This window comes from Balearica regulorum, chromosome 25 (assembly GCF_011004875.1).
Source record: "Balearica regulorum gibbericeps isolate bBalReg1 chromosome 25, bBalReg1.pri, whole genome shotgun sequence".
In the NCBI taxonomy this organism is placed as follows: Eukaryota; Metazoa; Chordata; class Aves; order Gruiformes; family Gruidae; genus Balearica; species Balearica regulorum.
This window is the reverse complement of record NC_046208.1, coordinates 3425159-3441113: the sequence shown is the minus strand read 5'-3', so window position 1 is coordinate 3441113 and position 15955 is coordinate 3425159. Positions and strand designations below refer to the sequence as shown.

At 52.5% G+C, this 15955-nt stretch overlaps 1 protein-coding gene across 1 annotated transcript in view; it reads left to right on the top strand.

The window, feature by feature from the left end:
* Positions 1 to 650: 650 nt before the first annotated feature.
* The window catches only part of CDK18 (cyclin dependent kinase 18), a 39374-nt gene continuing 24069 nt past the window's right edge, over positions 651 to 15955 (top strand). The window contains exon 1 of the mRNA XM_075776063.1: positions 651 to 1138. The gene's annotated coding sequence lies outside the window, so the exon portion shown is untranslated. The remainder of the gene's footprint in view (positions 1139 to 15955) is intronic.

Below are 15955 nucleotides of genomic sequence, written 5' to 3'. Positions count from 1 at the left end.
CCTCACCAGCTCTGCAGTGTCCTCTGGGTTCCCGCTCCCCATACTCTGTGTAGACGGATTTTGTTCCTTCCCGGCCCAGGTGTCCTGCTGGCATCCCTCTGCCTTCCCCCGCCATGTTAAACCTCCTGCGCATCCCCCAGATTTAGGCATAATACCCACTAATTACAAAAACTCTACTGACATACAGGATGGTCTGTAGAGGGAGGGCGAGGATTAATATAGCCGGGATATAAGAAATTAATTAGTTTCAGACAGACAATGTTGGCACCTCCAGTCGGCCTGATTTATTTCCATGACTGGTCTATTTTTGGCAAACTGAGAATGTTTGGCTAAATATAAGACAATAAATAGCTGGAATGGATGGTGAAGCTGCTGCTAAATACATAACCCCACTTGGAGTGACAGAGGCTGAAATTTCCAAGGCAGCCCATGGGAAGCAGGCAGCCCACGGTCCCTGCCGGGTCCCGAGCGTGCCCCCCCCCCCCCCCATTTCACGGGCTGCCCCCGCTCAGTCGCATCTGCCAGGAGCCTCAAGGACGAGTAGGAAGAGCAAGGGGAGGGAACTCCCCCGACCTGTGTGCCGAGGCTGGGGTCTGTGTCGGTGTGTGCGCGGCCCCCCAGCCTTGCAGAGCAGCTCGGCTCCCCGCCCCGCAGCCTGAGCAGGACCGGCTCCCGCCCGCAGCGCTCCCGGCCGTCCCGGCGCGGCCCCGGGCTGGCTGCGAGGGCAGCGGGACCGAGCGGGCTCCTTATCCCGGGGCTGCGGCGGGGAGGAGCCAGCGCCGCACCGAGCGAAGCGACGGCACCGCGCCGGGTCCCGCACCAGCACCGCACCCGCACCGTCTCCGGCACCGCTCCAGCCCCTTCCACCTCCGGCACCGCTTCTGCTCCGGCACCGGCACCGCTCCGGCGCTAGTACCGGCCCGGACCCTCTCCGGCACCGGCACCGCTTCTGCTCCGGCCCCCGCTCCGGCCCCACTTCTGCTCCGGCCCCGGCAGCGGCTCCGGTGCGGCCCCGCTCCCCCACCCCGACCCCGGTGCGGCCCCGCGGCGCCCGGAGCGCCGCCCCCGCTCTTCCCCGGGACCCGGCGTGGCGGCGGCAGGAAGGAGGAAGGAGGGAGAGCGACCTGCTCGGCGGCCGGTGAGTGCCGGGGTAAACACCGCGGCGGGCCCCTGCCCTCCCCTCCCGCAGCCCCGGCGGCCGGGCAGCGCTTGGCCGGGGACTGTCGCTGCCTTTTGGGATTGTTTGGGCAGAAAGTGCTAGGGGAGGGGGTAGCTAAAGTTGGAGATACGGTGAGGGAGGGTTCAGCTCTCCACCGAGCTCAGCAGGAGCGTATACCTGTCAGTTCCCTGGTGGAGGAGATCCCTGCGCGTGTTTTGGTCCTAAACGTGGTTTGGGGAGCCCTGCTCAACCCTTCACTCACTATCGACTTCTCCAACATGCACCGTTTGGTAGACACCCCTGGCATGGGTCCCTCTGTGAAGGACCTGGGGGGTCCCTTCTGTCTCCAGTGTGAAAGTTTCCAGGGTGGCTCACGGGGGGGGGCTGACACCTGGGTCTGGCTGGGACGTTCCCCTGCTCAGGCTGGAGTCCTGCTGCTGGCTGGCCGGCCGGCGGCATGGCATTCTCCTTGCGCTGCATTTTTTTGTGGCTGTCGTATCAGCTGCATCTCTCCAACATGCCTGTTGCTCTGACAAGTTCCCGGGGGTGTGGAGAACTTGCCCCCGGAACGCCTGGTCCCCTTCTCACTGGCAAGGAGATCCTCAGACAAGACTGCCTGTTGAGAGCTGGTCTCCCTGATGTGCCAGCGCTAGCTCCTGAAAAGTCAGGTTTTAATAAACTGGCTTTTCTCTTCATGAAAACAAACTGGAATGAGCATGCTGGCTGGTGGGCGCAGTGATGGCATTAGCTCTGAAAAGAAGGAAGCATCAGGGTCAGGCCTGGAGCTGCTGGCGTTGGGGTTTTTGTGCTGTGCATCAACCAAATGAATGGTGCAATATGTGCGTGCGGGGGATTGGAGAATGGGAAGGGCAGCGGGCAGAAAGTTAGTGCCTCCGGATGACATTTGTCAAAGGGCAAGTGCCTTCGGACAGGACCTTCTTCTTGCAAGGAAATAGGATTCATTTCCTCCTCGGTGGTAATGGGGCAGCGTGTAGGTCTGCAACACGTGCTAACACAGAGCTGAAATGTGGTAAATGCAAGCTGAGTCTTGTTTTCCAGCCTTACGAGGCATTGACAGGGCATCTGGGTCACCCCGTCTGTGGAGAGGTCGTGAAAACCAGTTCCCATGATCCTGAAAAGATTCCCTGGATGCAAACACCAGGCTGTTAGATAATTGGTCAGTTAGTGTCAGCGGGAACGCGTCAGTGGTGGCGTGCTGAGATCTCGAAGTGCATTTGTAGTCTAGAGCATCCTTTCCTCCCTTGAGAAGATACATCGATGGGATGTGACATGTCCAAGAGCCTGATGCGAAGAAGGAACAGAGGCAGGAATAGGAGGAGGGCACCTGGTTCACCAGCTGGCACCCCATCCATGAAACTTCAGCTCTGTGTGTGTATGTGTGAGGCATCCAGCTCACGGTTTGCTGATTTTTAGACTCTCTTTGTCATGCCAGAAGACTTCTGTGCAAGTTTTGGTGCCCATTCTCCAGGCAGGATCACTTTTGATGGGAGGTTTTGCAGATTTCACAGATTTGTTTCCAAGTGCTCAGGCTTATTCACTAATGCAGGAAAGTATTTGCCCCATGTCCAAATGAGGGCAATTAATAAATGAGTAGTGGAACAACCTCCCCAGCAACAACTGGGAGTTCCTCCTCTCTTATCCTGCTTGGAAAAGAGAGGAGATTTTGTAACTGAAGAACAGGACCCTGGAGATCTGACCCTGTCCTTGGCGTTGCCACAGATTCTGCCTGACCTTGGACACGTCACCGTATCCCCATGTCTGAGTTCCCCCGTTTGTTAACACTTGACCTTGCTTTGTTCTCAGAGGTTTGCTCCCTGAGATCTATAGAGCTTTGGGATGCTGGCAGAGATAGGCGTGGAAGCACTAAAATACTTGTCCCGGTGCCGTGAAGGCCCCTTTCACGAAACAAGCGCTCTTTGTGGTCCCTTGAATGGACCCTTCAGACAGGCTCCGCTGGCGCGCGAGGGACAAAGAGTGAAGCGATGGTGTCACATATTCGTACGTTACAGGTGACCGTGATGCGGCTGACGTGCCCGCCTGCTTTTTACTGGCTTCCAAACTAGCTGCTTTAAATCTTTAGCTGCTGCCTTTCGAATGCATTTATTGCCGCTGTTGCTGTCTGGTTTATCGCGGGTAGGCACGGGCTGGGGTCCGGGGGTGCAGGAGGAGAGAGGTTTTGCCTTCTGTTGCTGCCGCTGTAACTAGACAAGATAGATGGAGGCAGCTTCATTTTGCATATGGGAAAGTGGAGAGACAAAATGGCTCGCTCAAGGTGCTACAGGGAGCCTGTGGTAGCCCAGGGAATTGAGTTTTGGTCTCCCAAGTCCATGCGCATCCCTCCCTTCCTTCTGTCCTGCCAAGAAAGGGTGAGGCAGAAACCTGGGTATGTACTTTCCGTGTGTTGTGCATGCATTAAAATATCCACGTTGCAGTTTCCACTGAGACCATCCCCTTGGTCTGGCCTTCTGGAGAGAAATGAATGTTTGGTCAGTCCTTGTAAACCCCGAGACATTCCTCTGGCTTCCATACAGACCTGAGGTTTGGGCCAGGAGGTCTGAGAATCTCCAGAAAATCTGGGAGACATGTTTGGAGTCCTGTCCAAATAATAGCAAGAGTTTCCAGGAAGGTTTATACTCGGTAAGAGCCTCCCAAATTCTCCTTCCACGCTCAGGGAAATTGAGGCAAACTTAAAGCAGCTTCTCCAGGCAACAGGACAGGGGATCTTGACTCTGCGGTCAGCTTCAGAGTTCAGAAAAGATCCCAACCCAGCCTGGAGTGAGTTCCGCTCTGCGTAATTTACTGAAACCCTGAAAGGTCAGCTCTAGTTGGTGGCACAGTCTCGGTTTACATCTTTACAGGTAGAAAAACAATAAAAGGTCTTTATTTTTAAAAGGCCCTTCAACGGCTTTCAGCAAACTCTGTCCATGCAGAGGTTTGACTTGTTGGGTTTGCTTTTCTCTGAATTAAATTGCTTATGCTGTTTGTAAAGGGAAAACTGATAGCAGAAAGCAACCTGTTGATTAATGTAGATGTGAAAGCCCAGATTACAATCTGGTGAACAATTAACTTTGCAGAGTCGATCTGTAATCAGAAGGAGCATCTTTTGCTCTCTCTTTACATTTCTAATGAAGGTTTCTTTTCAGGTAGCATTTTGCCTGCAGCCAATGTTGCTCATCTGCTGCTTGCTCGCTCAGTCGCTCACAATCTTAGCTCCTATCTTTGTCTAGGCAGCCTGGCTGGAAAAGAAGCTGGTGTGAAATTATTTTCAAGCCACAGAGCAGAGCTAGCAAGCCTTTGGAGATGGCTGGGGTTCATCGGTGCTTCTGACACCACTGCAATCTCTCATCTCTCCTCTTTCTTTGCCTCCCTCCTTTCGTGTGGCTTATTCTTGTTGTATCTCCAGTCACAACTTGAGATCTGCGTTCTCTTGCCTTCTGGGTTTCCTCACTGTTTTGGGCATGAGCTCCAAGCCACCACAATTGAGGCCAGATTTTTGCAGGCAGGCTAGGCACGCCGCATTCCCACTGGGAAATGTCCACATATATTCAGAACAGCATGCCTGCCCACTGGGCTGATCTCTGCTGAAAATCTGACCGTTTCTTTTCACACCTGAGCAGCAGCTGGGCCCTTGTGAAAATTCTCACCCGTGTGCTGAATGCATAATGCGCCACAGTTTGAAGTGTAGGCAGGACCTGCGGGAATACAGCTCGGGAAGCGGAAGGATGCTCCATGCTTTGGGGCACTTGCTTCAGAGAGTTGGATTCAGATGCCAGCACCAGCTCTCCTGGTTTTGTTTGCGGCTTTTCTGTGCTCCCATCTTACATCAGGTACCGTCCCTGCCACACCAGGGTGCTGGGAGGATAAATGACTCTAAAAGTGTTCACACTGTGGAACGGGGGGGGGATGTTTGACCTGGTGTTTTCAAAGATGGATGCTCATTGCTTTTTTGGGGAACAAGGTCTCCCAGAGCAGCTCAGGTGGAGCCATTTCAGAGCAGTTCAGGCTGTGTACAGACAGCCTGGGTCTGACGCCGACCCGCTGTGAGCCTGGCCCGGTATTCTGCTTCCCTTTTATCTTCCTTTGTGGATTTAAATCAGGGGCATTTTGAAGCAGAGACAGTTTCTCATCGCTGCCTTTTGCACAGCGAGTCCTCAATCTCCGGGGCCAGCTGGCACTACCGTAACAAAAATAATAAATTATTTGAGTAGCATATTTCTGATACAGAGCTGTCAGGGCCTGGTACCAGCCACTTCTGCCAGCCTTGCAGGGACACATGGGATCATCAGAGCTATTACTGCTCGTGATGCAAACGGGATGGAGTCGTGTTGGGTTTACTGCCCTTTCGTCAGTGCACGGGGAAGGGAAAGTGTGCGGCTTCTGTGCGCACCTGGAAGGAAGGGCACTGCAGATGAAGACACTTCATTGCCCGTTAATGGCGCATTCAGTCCAATTATTTTGTTACTTTTTAATTTTATTCGTCGCGCCTGAACGATTCACCCTCAGAACACCCTTGAGCTAATACTATCATCTGCATTTATCAGGTGGGAAACTGAGGCAAGGAGCACGTTCCTGGTGTTAGCAAGGTCCCGTCACTGGGGGCACTGGGTCCCAAACCTGAGGTCTCATACCCTCTCCAACGTGTGCTGCTTTGTGCTGGTCTGCAGCTGAGAGCCCGGCTCTCGCTGTGCTCTGGGGTCACAGGGATTTTATTTGTCTTTTGAGCACCCTTTCAGTTTTTGCTCATGACCTGCCACACAGTAATGTTTTTATTAATGAAGACTTCTACATGAACTCTACCCCCCCGCTGTTCTTCCCAACCTCCGAAACGCTCAGGTGTTTCCTTTGAAACAACCCAAATTTCCCCAGCCAGGGGCTTTGGAGTGGGGTCCGGGGCTGGATTTGACCGGTTTCATGGAGCGCTGCTGTTGTTTTAATGACTTTTAATTGAATTGCTAAATTAAGAAGAAGAGGCTGTTGAAGGTGGCCATAAACACTGCAACCTCTGAACAAATTGAAATGTGCCTTTTTTGGGAAGCAGAAACATTCCAAACGTTCCGTTTATTTCTGCTATTTCTCTATTTTGATTTAAATAGTTTATTTTTACTCAGTAAATGTTAATTATTTGGTAAGTGTTAATTTGCTGGTCACTCAGGGGTTATGATCCATGATCCCAGTTAGATTTGGTTGCAAACCCCCCCGCCCCGCTGTCGCTTCTCCCTCGCACCCGCTTCCCCCCCAGCACTGCCCACTCTTGAAGCCGCATCTTTTTTTAGTTGCTAAATCTGACAGGGTTTATGAACAGGAGCCTTAACTCTGCGCCTGTGAACATGCACATGCATATAAATTCATGGGTGGGTTATTTTCTGTATTCCAGCATGGAACATAACCTGGAGCTTGGGTTTATGCCTTCTAGCATGACTTGAATTATTTGGTGGAAAGCCTCTTAGGCTGGCAGCTTATGCACTGAGCCTGTGCTGGAGCAAACGCTGCTGATCTATAGATACCCAGAGATGCGGCCAGGGACCTACAGGGATCTTCAATAGCACTTTGGGGTTGGTTTTTTTTGTATTTTAGACTTTAAAAATCCAGTTTGAATGATGTCATCTCTTTTCACCCAGAAAATGCATCCTCCTATTGCATCTGCCCGTATCAGTAGGTTAAATTCCACTTCCTGCCTTACTTCACCAGATGCTCAAGTGGTGTAAATCAGCATTGCTCCCTGAAGTCAGTAGACCCACAGCAGCGCAAGACACGGCAATTTTGTCACCAGGCAAGGCTGCGAGTGTCACAAATCCTCTCTAGTTTTGTAGTAGGATCCCTTCTGTCATGTGTGCTTGTGTCATCTCTGCTGTCACCAGATAACCCAGAGAACTAGAAACTGCCGCTCATTTCTGCAGCACCAGCATCGCCAGTGACCTGGCAGAGTGTGTGCTTCAGAAATCCAGGATCCCGTCCTGATACAGCAGATCTGGGCAGCGGTGATCTGTAAGCAACAGACCGAAGGAAACGGTGCTGCTGCAGTGGTTTGGAGGTAGGACCCAGGGCCAGATCTCCTGGACTCTTTTCCTGGCTGTGCCATTGACTTGTTATTTGACCCTGGGTGATTCCCATCCCGTCTCTGTATTTCCTGCCTCGGTGGGGGGGATAATAGCCAAATTCATGGCTGAGCTACAGTTCGTATTAGTGAAATGCTTGGCTATCCTTGAACAAACAGTGATCACAGGAGGGTGAGGAACCGTCGCTGTGTTACTGTCGGCGTGATAACCTTTCTGGCATCTGTTCTCCATGCCTCAAATTGGAGCAGTGATTTAAGTGCAAGGGAGAAGCAGTAAGGAAAATCTGCATTCAGCCTAAAGCATATATTGCTCCTTCTGCTACAGATATTCCTGAGGGTTGGTCAGCTTGTAATTATTAACTTACTACTGCACAGTAATCACTGTGCCACAGGATACAGGAAGTATAGGCAGTCAGGAGCAAACCGTATCTCACAAATCCCAGGCTTTTCTTATTTGTCCTTTGTATTTTGCCCATCGTGGTGGTATCTGACTTACAGCCCTGCCCATCAAGCTCTCAGAAGAGACATAATGAGCCAGCCTGTGGCTGGAGACCTCTGTGCACTGTTTGCTTTTCATGTTTGCAATTAGGGGACTGAAGGCCAGTGTTAGTCCGGAACAGGGAACAGCTACGTCCTGGCCTGTGGCTGTGAGGAGGACCTCTTCTGCAGGTCTGCCAATGTTCCCCCTCCTGCTTGGAGAAGACCACATCTAGGGGCCCTCGCGACCTGCCTCTACAGGGAAGGCATTGATATTGCCTATTTCCTGAGCGTGGCACTGGCCAGAGGAGGTGAATTACCAGCCCTGGAGACTGAAAGCCTCTGTTTGTCCCAGGAGCAGGTTCGGCACGGACGGGGAGCCACGCTGCCAGGATGCGATGGAGTCGGTCCCCATGGCCCGCTTGGGATGGGTGTGCTGAGCAGAGCTGCCTGTCACAGGGGGGGGACCTGGGGCACAGCGCAGAGCCCATGTCACCCCTCTCAGCATCCTCAGACGGAGCAGGGGCAGAACCTGTGCCGCACCTTAGTCCATCAGCTGGCAAAACCCTGGCATATTTTCTTTTTCGAGGAAGAGCTAGAGTCTGAAATGCTGCCCAGTGCGGAGGAAACCTCTGCAGGGCCAAGTCTCACTGTAAGCTTGTGTGGTCGAGGCAAGAAACCTCTAAGGGATGCCTCCGACTGCCGTGGTCAGAGGAGCCAAGGGGTTTGTTTTTCCGCCGGTTTGGTTTTTGATTCAAGGCAGAAAACGTCTCTAATGTGGGTCTGCGGTGAGGGAGGATGGGCTGTCGGGGCCACCGCAAATCATCGTCAGCATCAGGAGCTGCTGCTGTGCCTGTAGCCGAAGGGAGATGGGGACGCAGGGACCTGAAGCTGCAGGAGCACGGAGTTTGAGCCCCGTGGTCCTCGTGCTGACCAGGCACCTCGGAGCCGTTTCAGCTCTTTGGAAGGGTCCCAGAGAGGCTGCGGATGGTCTGGAGGCACCTGGGCAGCCTTCCTAGTACCGGGGGTTTAGGCAAGAATTTACAAACACCATTTGCAATGTAAATTGGTGTGTGAGGGACAGAGGAGCAACATTACCTGGCTGGGAGTCTGAGGGGGAGGCAGAACTAGCAGTTTTAATGCTCTTTTTTGTTATACCGAGGAGTTGTGCTGCCTCTCATCCAAAAGACAATTAAAAATGCAAAGAGTCCGTCTGTCCCCCAAACTGCTCTTTCCATAACACCCCAGCACACACCTCCCAATACCACCTTCACATCCCTCCCTTCCACCATGATCCTGCTTTAGCAATAAATCTCAAAGCCCCTGGAAAGAGCAGCAGCATTGAGGAGCTTTCCCGGCACTCTTGTTGCTGCCCTGTCCCTGGAGAGCCGGGGCCGGGATGTGCAGAGGTGCCCGTCACGCTGCCGAATTCCTCTCAGACCCCGGTTGCAGCTCTGCAGCGATGGAAACGGGTATTTCCTCTGTGCAGGAGGTGCAGAGAAGATCCGATTGAGTCATTTTAATTCCAGGAAGACATGACACGGTATCTGAGGGAGAAGGCATGTTTTTATAAATTACCATTAGCAGCATGTGTTCTATTTAAGTACTTAATCCCTTTCAATCCCTTCTTATTAGCGATTAATTGTACAACTAATCGCACTATGATAGCAGCATTGCCGGTGCAGTTAGTTGCAGTGTGTACAAGCAACCCCACCAGTATTAAACCAGATAAGAATTTGGTGCGGTGGTGAGAGGGGGGCACCTCAGCTCGGCTGATGCTCTGCTGTGTGAGCGTGGGCCAAATCTCTCGTCTCTTTGGGTCTCAGGATTATAATCCTTCCTTATCTCGAGCGTTTCCTATGAAGCATACAGCTTATCAGCTTGCGAGGCAGGAGGGGAGTAGAATTGAATACAACCAAGCAAGCTTTGAACAGCCCTGCTTGATGTAGTCCCTTTTCATCTCGCTTTCTGAGCTTTGAGTCTCCTTGACTCTCACGGCCTCTTACTGAAAACCACATGGAAATATGTCTGTGTTTTGATTTGGGGGGCAGGGGGGCTATATTTGAAATTATTTCCAGATGTGCTTCTGATACCTTACAGACGGGCGGTGGACTGCAGGCCACGGGTCACCGCGTGTTGCAGCCCAGCACCTATCTCTTCCTAACAGTGTCCAAGGACTGGTGAGTCCAACCATATGTTTTCCTGCAAGAGATCGCTCTCCCTCACTCTCTTTGACTCTGTTTATCTCACGCTGGGCTCTCTTATCTCCCCCAGTTTCCAAGGCTCGTGCAGAAACCCATCCAGCTTGTCAAGGACACCAGAGCTGCGGGCAGCTGCGTGGGGGACTCAACCAGTACGCGATGAGAGTTGCGATGGTTGTTAAAGCGCAGGGGGGAGGTGGGCTGGGAGTGAGGAGAGAAGTGGAAAAATGAGCTTAAAAAAAAAAAAAAAGAAAAAAAAAAAAAAGAGATACATTCTTTATTTTAAAACCCACCAAATATACTTGCTTTGTCTGCCGTTCCCATGATTGACATTGCGACTTTCAGGACACCGAGTGGCAAGCTGGGGCTTGGCTTGGCTTGGCGAAACAGATGTTATTTACAGTTTAACAAGGAACAAGGTTTATCTAAACAATGTGCTCTCCCGAGTTCCCAGATATGCATGAAATGTTGCCCTCCATAGGGAAGTGAGCAAAGGTTTGCAGGCACTGCGGCATGCTTAATCTGTTTATACATGTTTCATCTGGGATATCTCTGTTTGGTATCCAGACGTGTCCGTGTTTGGTTTAACATGAAAATGTCGTAGTCATGGTGGTGCTTAGCTGTGGTGGGGTAGGGATATTAGGGAGGTAGGCGTCCCCAGGCAGTGCAGAAGGGTGGCGGAGGATGTCCTGGAAGCGCGCGCTGCTCTCAGGGATGGAGGTTTCCTGGAAGGCAGCATCTCACCGGGTTTGGGATCCTGGAGAGAGTGCACCATCACAGGGCCTGGGCTGGGCTCTTGGGCAATCCCACAGCCTCCTTGTGGCATCCCTGTGTTTAAGGAAAATGGTGGTGCTGGTGCAGAATACCTGATAAAGAGCTTCCTGAGCAGAGGAGGTACAGCACGGATGTACCGGGAGAGTCTGGTCTGCAAGCACATCCCTGTCCTGGGCTGCCCAGGGGTGGGAGGTACACCTGAGGACATCAGGGTGAGGAGCAAAGGGAAGGATGAGTCTGCATCTCAGACCAGTCTCCTGCTTTCTTCTTTCCCAGCTGTTTCTAAGGAAGCTGGTGAAGGAGGCAAGAGAGTTACTGGGAAGGTTTTTGCAGTATGGGCACGCGTCCAACCTGGTTGGCAATCCCAGATTTCAGGCGTGCGAAGCTGCTGCACATCTGGGGGAGGCCCCCATGTAATGTTGATTGTACTAGTCAGCTCACTAAGCAGAGCGGGACTGTTTAAGGATCTGCTTCATTTGCTTTCACTACCTGTTCCCTGAGACATTTGCTACTGTGAAAATCTCTTTTGGAGTTTGTTTCTGCATTATTCCTTCCCTGCATGTGGCCCAGACAGTGTCTGGTTTTCACTGTGCTGCCCAACCCCTGGCTCTTTGCAAAGTGGAAATGCCTCACGTGTCATAAGGAGTGTAGCGTTATTGGCGGTGGTATCAGCGCTGAGATCGGAGAAGCCAGAGAAGGAATGGCAGGGACACTTGGCTCCCTTCAGATCACAGAGGAAAAAACTTGGAACGTTGAAATGGGGAGAGAGCAGGAGGGACAGCAGAGCAGGCGAAATCCTTCTGTACAGGAGCAGCTTTAAGAGTTTGCACAGCGGGGCACAAGTCGTGCATCCCCCCCAGGCAGGCAAAGCACTGTCGGCTTTCAGGGTGGTGCATGTGCAGGGCCAGGGGCAAGGGAGAACCATCCCTGGAGGCTGTTCGTGCTGATGCAAGAGTGTCTCAAAGCCTGGCATCTGGGCAGCAACGCGCAGCTCTTGCCAAGTTTGCTGCCTCAAAACAGTGCTCCTATCACACTGGGATCCCCGGCAGGCACCTCTTGGTTCAGGAGGCTTTTTAAATCTCCTGCCTTCCTCCAGCCTTGATGGCAGCTTAGTAGAGGAGACGTCCCTGATCGCCAGCTGGAGCGAGGAATTGAGCAATCCCTTCTCTCATGGTGAGGACAAAGTGCGGGCTCGGGGTCTGGGAAGCAAAGCCAAGCCAGAAGGATCACAGGGATGCCCACCTGCACATCTCACCCCCGGCTGGGGCTCCAAGCACCGCTGCGGTGATCGTGATAAGGAAGGGTCCGGATAAAAGACATCGCAGCATTACTCTTCCCATTATGGGGGAGATGGGGATGCCAAAAGTAATTACAGTTTGTGCTGTGCTTTGAAATCCTCTGATTCCTCAAGCGTTGGCTCGTTCTGCTCCCTGCCTGTGTGGCTGCACTTCCCTCACATCTGAGGGAGAAATCCATACACACACGTGCGCAAAGCCCTCCAAGGATGGGTGCACAACTGGTTTAAGATTAAATACAAGATTACTGCAATCCTTGGCAGAGTGGACTTGCAGTGTTTGCTCACTACCTTACTACCATGTGACTATTCCAGAGCTTTAAATAAAACAGATTTGAAACCCTGCTGCAAAGAGTTTTATGTGCCTAATGCCAAACAGTGGTACCGCTGCTCCAGAGCATGGTCCTGGGGAGAAACCCCATCCGTAGCTGGTACTGGAGACTGTGCCGGGGTGGGGAGCAGTAGGTCAGGAACACCGTCCCCTTTCATTCCTTTCTTTTCCTGTTGCTGCAGAAAGATCCGTCCGAGGGCAGCGGGGGCTGGTTTATTAGCGGTGTGGGCTCCAAAGAGCTGCTGGATCTGAGCTGGGAGCTTGCCGGGGGAGGGAGGGGTGTTAATCCCATATGAGGCTGGTTGTACAGTCTCTCCAGCTCCTCCTCCCATTGCCAGGTATGTACCGATTGCAGAGCACAACTGGCAGGAGTCTCGGCCCTGTTGTAAGTGCGGTTTATCAGGGTAGAGCAAGGCAAGCTGGACTCCGTGCATTGCAACTCTCCCAGAAAATGCGTGGCGAAATGCCGAGCTCTTAATTGCTTTGAGTGCTTGTGGTGGTGCTGCTTCTTATAAATGTTGTGCTTCTGTTTATATTAAAACCGTTTTCTGTTTTTCTGGGAAATTAGGTCCTGACAAGATCTTTTGATACCAGTTTCCCTCTGGAAAGACTTTTCGCGATGCTCTGGCTTTCATTTCTTCCCTTCACCTTTCCATTGTGCGCTGGTTGCTGCCCCCCTCCTTTTCTTTGCACCAGAGGTAGCCGCGTTTCACAAATTCCACGTGACTATCGGGTGTACAGGATGTAATTTCTGTTTCTTTAAATACCCTCTCTAGGAATGCTTTCAGAAAGGGGACCCGGGCAGCAGGACTGTGCGATCCCTCTGCTCAGCTGGCCCCGTGGAGCTGAGGCAGCGTGATGCCAGCTGAGCTGTGATCACAGCCCTGGGCAGCAGGTCAAAGCTGAAGAAACGAGTTTCAGTCCTCATTTTGCGCTGATACCATCCTTTCAGCCTTGTTCTCACATGCCAGAAAGAGAGGTCTTAGGTGGAAGATGAAATCATGGGTCACAGGAGGAAAATTCCAGTATTTTCTGTTGAAGAGAGGAGGAGACAACTTATCCTGGCTCATCCTGACCACTGCAGGGAAAGTGAAGCCTGGCTTTCCACGAGCTCTTGTCTGCACGGCAATCGCAGACCAGCTTGCAGCTCTGGGAGCTCTGCGTGGGCTGGGGAAAGAAGGAAAGCTCTAATTAAAAAAAAAAAAAAAAAAAAAAGGAAAAGGAGGAAAGAAAATAGCAATTAAGAAGCCAGCAGACCTTGCATATGCCATGCTGTGTGAGCGTGGGGATGAGAGCGTTGCACAACTTCATCCAGCCGGACGGAGCTGCAGGCGTGGCGGGGACGTCGCTGGGGAACTTGGTCGCTCGGTGGGACTTGGTCTCTCCTGCACCAGGGATCTTCTCCTGCAACGTAGATCCTCCATCCCATCTAGCAATAAGAGAAGGGCAGGTGCTGACAGCCTCAGCTACAGGTTAAACACTCCTGGGAGAGAAAATAAGAGGTTTTGTGTTACTGAGAATGACTTTCTTTGGCAGCTGGAAGCTGGCACCCTCTTTGCTGTCTCTCCCAGCCACTTGGGAAAGCTGGCTGCCCGCCGTGGGGATGGCAGGGCTTGGGTTGTGTTTCTGGAGTGTCTTTCATTCAGCAGGATCCATCAACGCTTTCTTGGTTGTGCTTGTATATTCAGGAGCCTCTGTCACTTTTGGGGTGTGACGTGACAGCCAGGTAATGGGGAGGTGATGCTGGGAGAGGGAAACATGGGGCAGAAGGTCTCCAAGGAGCTCGTGAAGAGCACGCAGGCTTCACAGCGAGGTCCCTGCGGTGTAGCAAGAAGAGCCAATCTGCCTCGGATCCAGCTTGGATTGTGTTAGTTAATTGTCAGTCAATAATCAGTTGAGTGTCATAAAAGGCAAGGACCGGGCTGGCCTTTGCTGGTAACGTTCCTCTTCAGTAATTACTTGTGTTGATATTGCAGTAGCTACTCGCTGTGTTAGGAGCTTGGTGTACACATAGCGTGATGCTTGTTGTGAAGGACGTGGCTGCTGCCTAGTAAAAGGATGAAAGTGAGTCATGGAAAAGGGCAGAGAACGGCCAAATGTCGTGAAGCAGCTCAGCAGCACCTCCAGGAGCATACCTGAGCTGGAAAGCGCTGCTGCCCCAGCAGTCCCAGCACAGCTCTTTGCTCCCAAGTCTCACATCACAGCCCGGGTCTCCTGGGTCGTGGTCTCGCACCGCCGTAGGAGCGAGACAGTGCTGCTCTCACGGTGAATGCTGCCAGTGGGACGCGCACCCTCAGCTCCTGAGCGACCGTAAATTAAGTCTCAGTAACTTAGATAGCTGCCGTAGCAAAATTGAGTCTCGAAGGGAGCGTCTCTGTCTCAGAGCCAAACGCAGTTGTGTTGGGCTCCAGGGGAAAGCCGTGCACTTTTCCTGGGACTCATTTCCCGCTGCCTACCCTTCCGCTGGTGCAAACCAGCAGTGATGGACGGGTTGGAGCGGGGGATCTGCTGATCTACAGCGGCTGCGAGTCCGGACCGCTCATGCCCTGAAGACGATGGACGTACCATAGAAACACTGACACGAGCACCTTGAGGGCGGCTCCGCACGGCTCCCAGACAATGTGAGCACTGAGCTCCCACCCGTGGCTGGGATGGCTGTGGTGGACAAACTGGCTGTTAGCAGCCTATTGTTGTCCCAGCCAAACACTGGACACTTTTCTCAGGTTAGCCTTGGCTGAGGAATAAGTGCCTAGTGTTTTGAGGCTGCTGGAATAATGACCGTCATTTTAATGCCTTCCTCGGAGCTGCCCTGATCTCACCAAGAGCCGGGAAGAGCCAAGTGAGAACTGCTGACTGCACCGCACAGGGCTGCGGACACAGAGAAAGGCAAAATACACAAAGGCAGAACAAACCTCCTTTGTGTGCTCGTTACTGGGCTCATTGTCAGGACTGGGACAAACGAGAGTGGAAATGCACATCTAGCGAAACGGCTTCCCTTCCCACTCCCACCCGTGCATCAAGTACAGGTTATAAAGTCTCCAAAGTCTGGGCTTGCAGGAAGTTTTCCGCAGCATTCACCCTTCCCAGGCTATCTTCGTGTCTGTTTGAGTCTCAGAGCTCTGTACGTGCTCCATGTGGCTCGTGCTTTGCCTGCGTCATTGTCTCTTAACAACAACTTACCGAGGAGTAATTGCAATGCTGCAAATGAGGGATGGAAACGCGGTTGTGCTGGGTGCTGTGCACCCCCCAAACCCGGCTTCTGCCTGCAAGGGTCTCACAACCGAGGAAAATGGAAACAAACTGGAAGGGAGGAAGGTTGTGTCGTCATTCTTGATTCATAGCTGGGGAAACCGAGGCACGCCGAGAGGGTCAGAGCCAGAGTGGCAGCCAGTCTTGTGAGTTTGCTACAGGATCATTTTTCCTCCCAAGCCTCCTCCAAACTGCAGACGTGAGAAGGGGCGACAGTGATCTCCTGGCTGCCATAATCACATTCCTAGAGCAGTGCATTTGTTGTAATCAGGGAAGCCAGTAGTACAGGCGGAAAAAAATTGCAATGCGAGGCTGGACTGACTCCCTGGAGACCCGAAGTTCCCTTTTCAATCCTGCCCAGCGCAGGCGCTGCCCTGGGATGACGGTCTTGCTG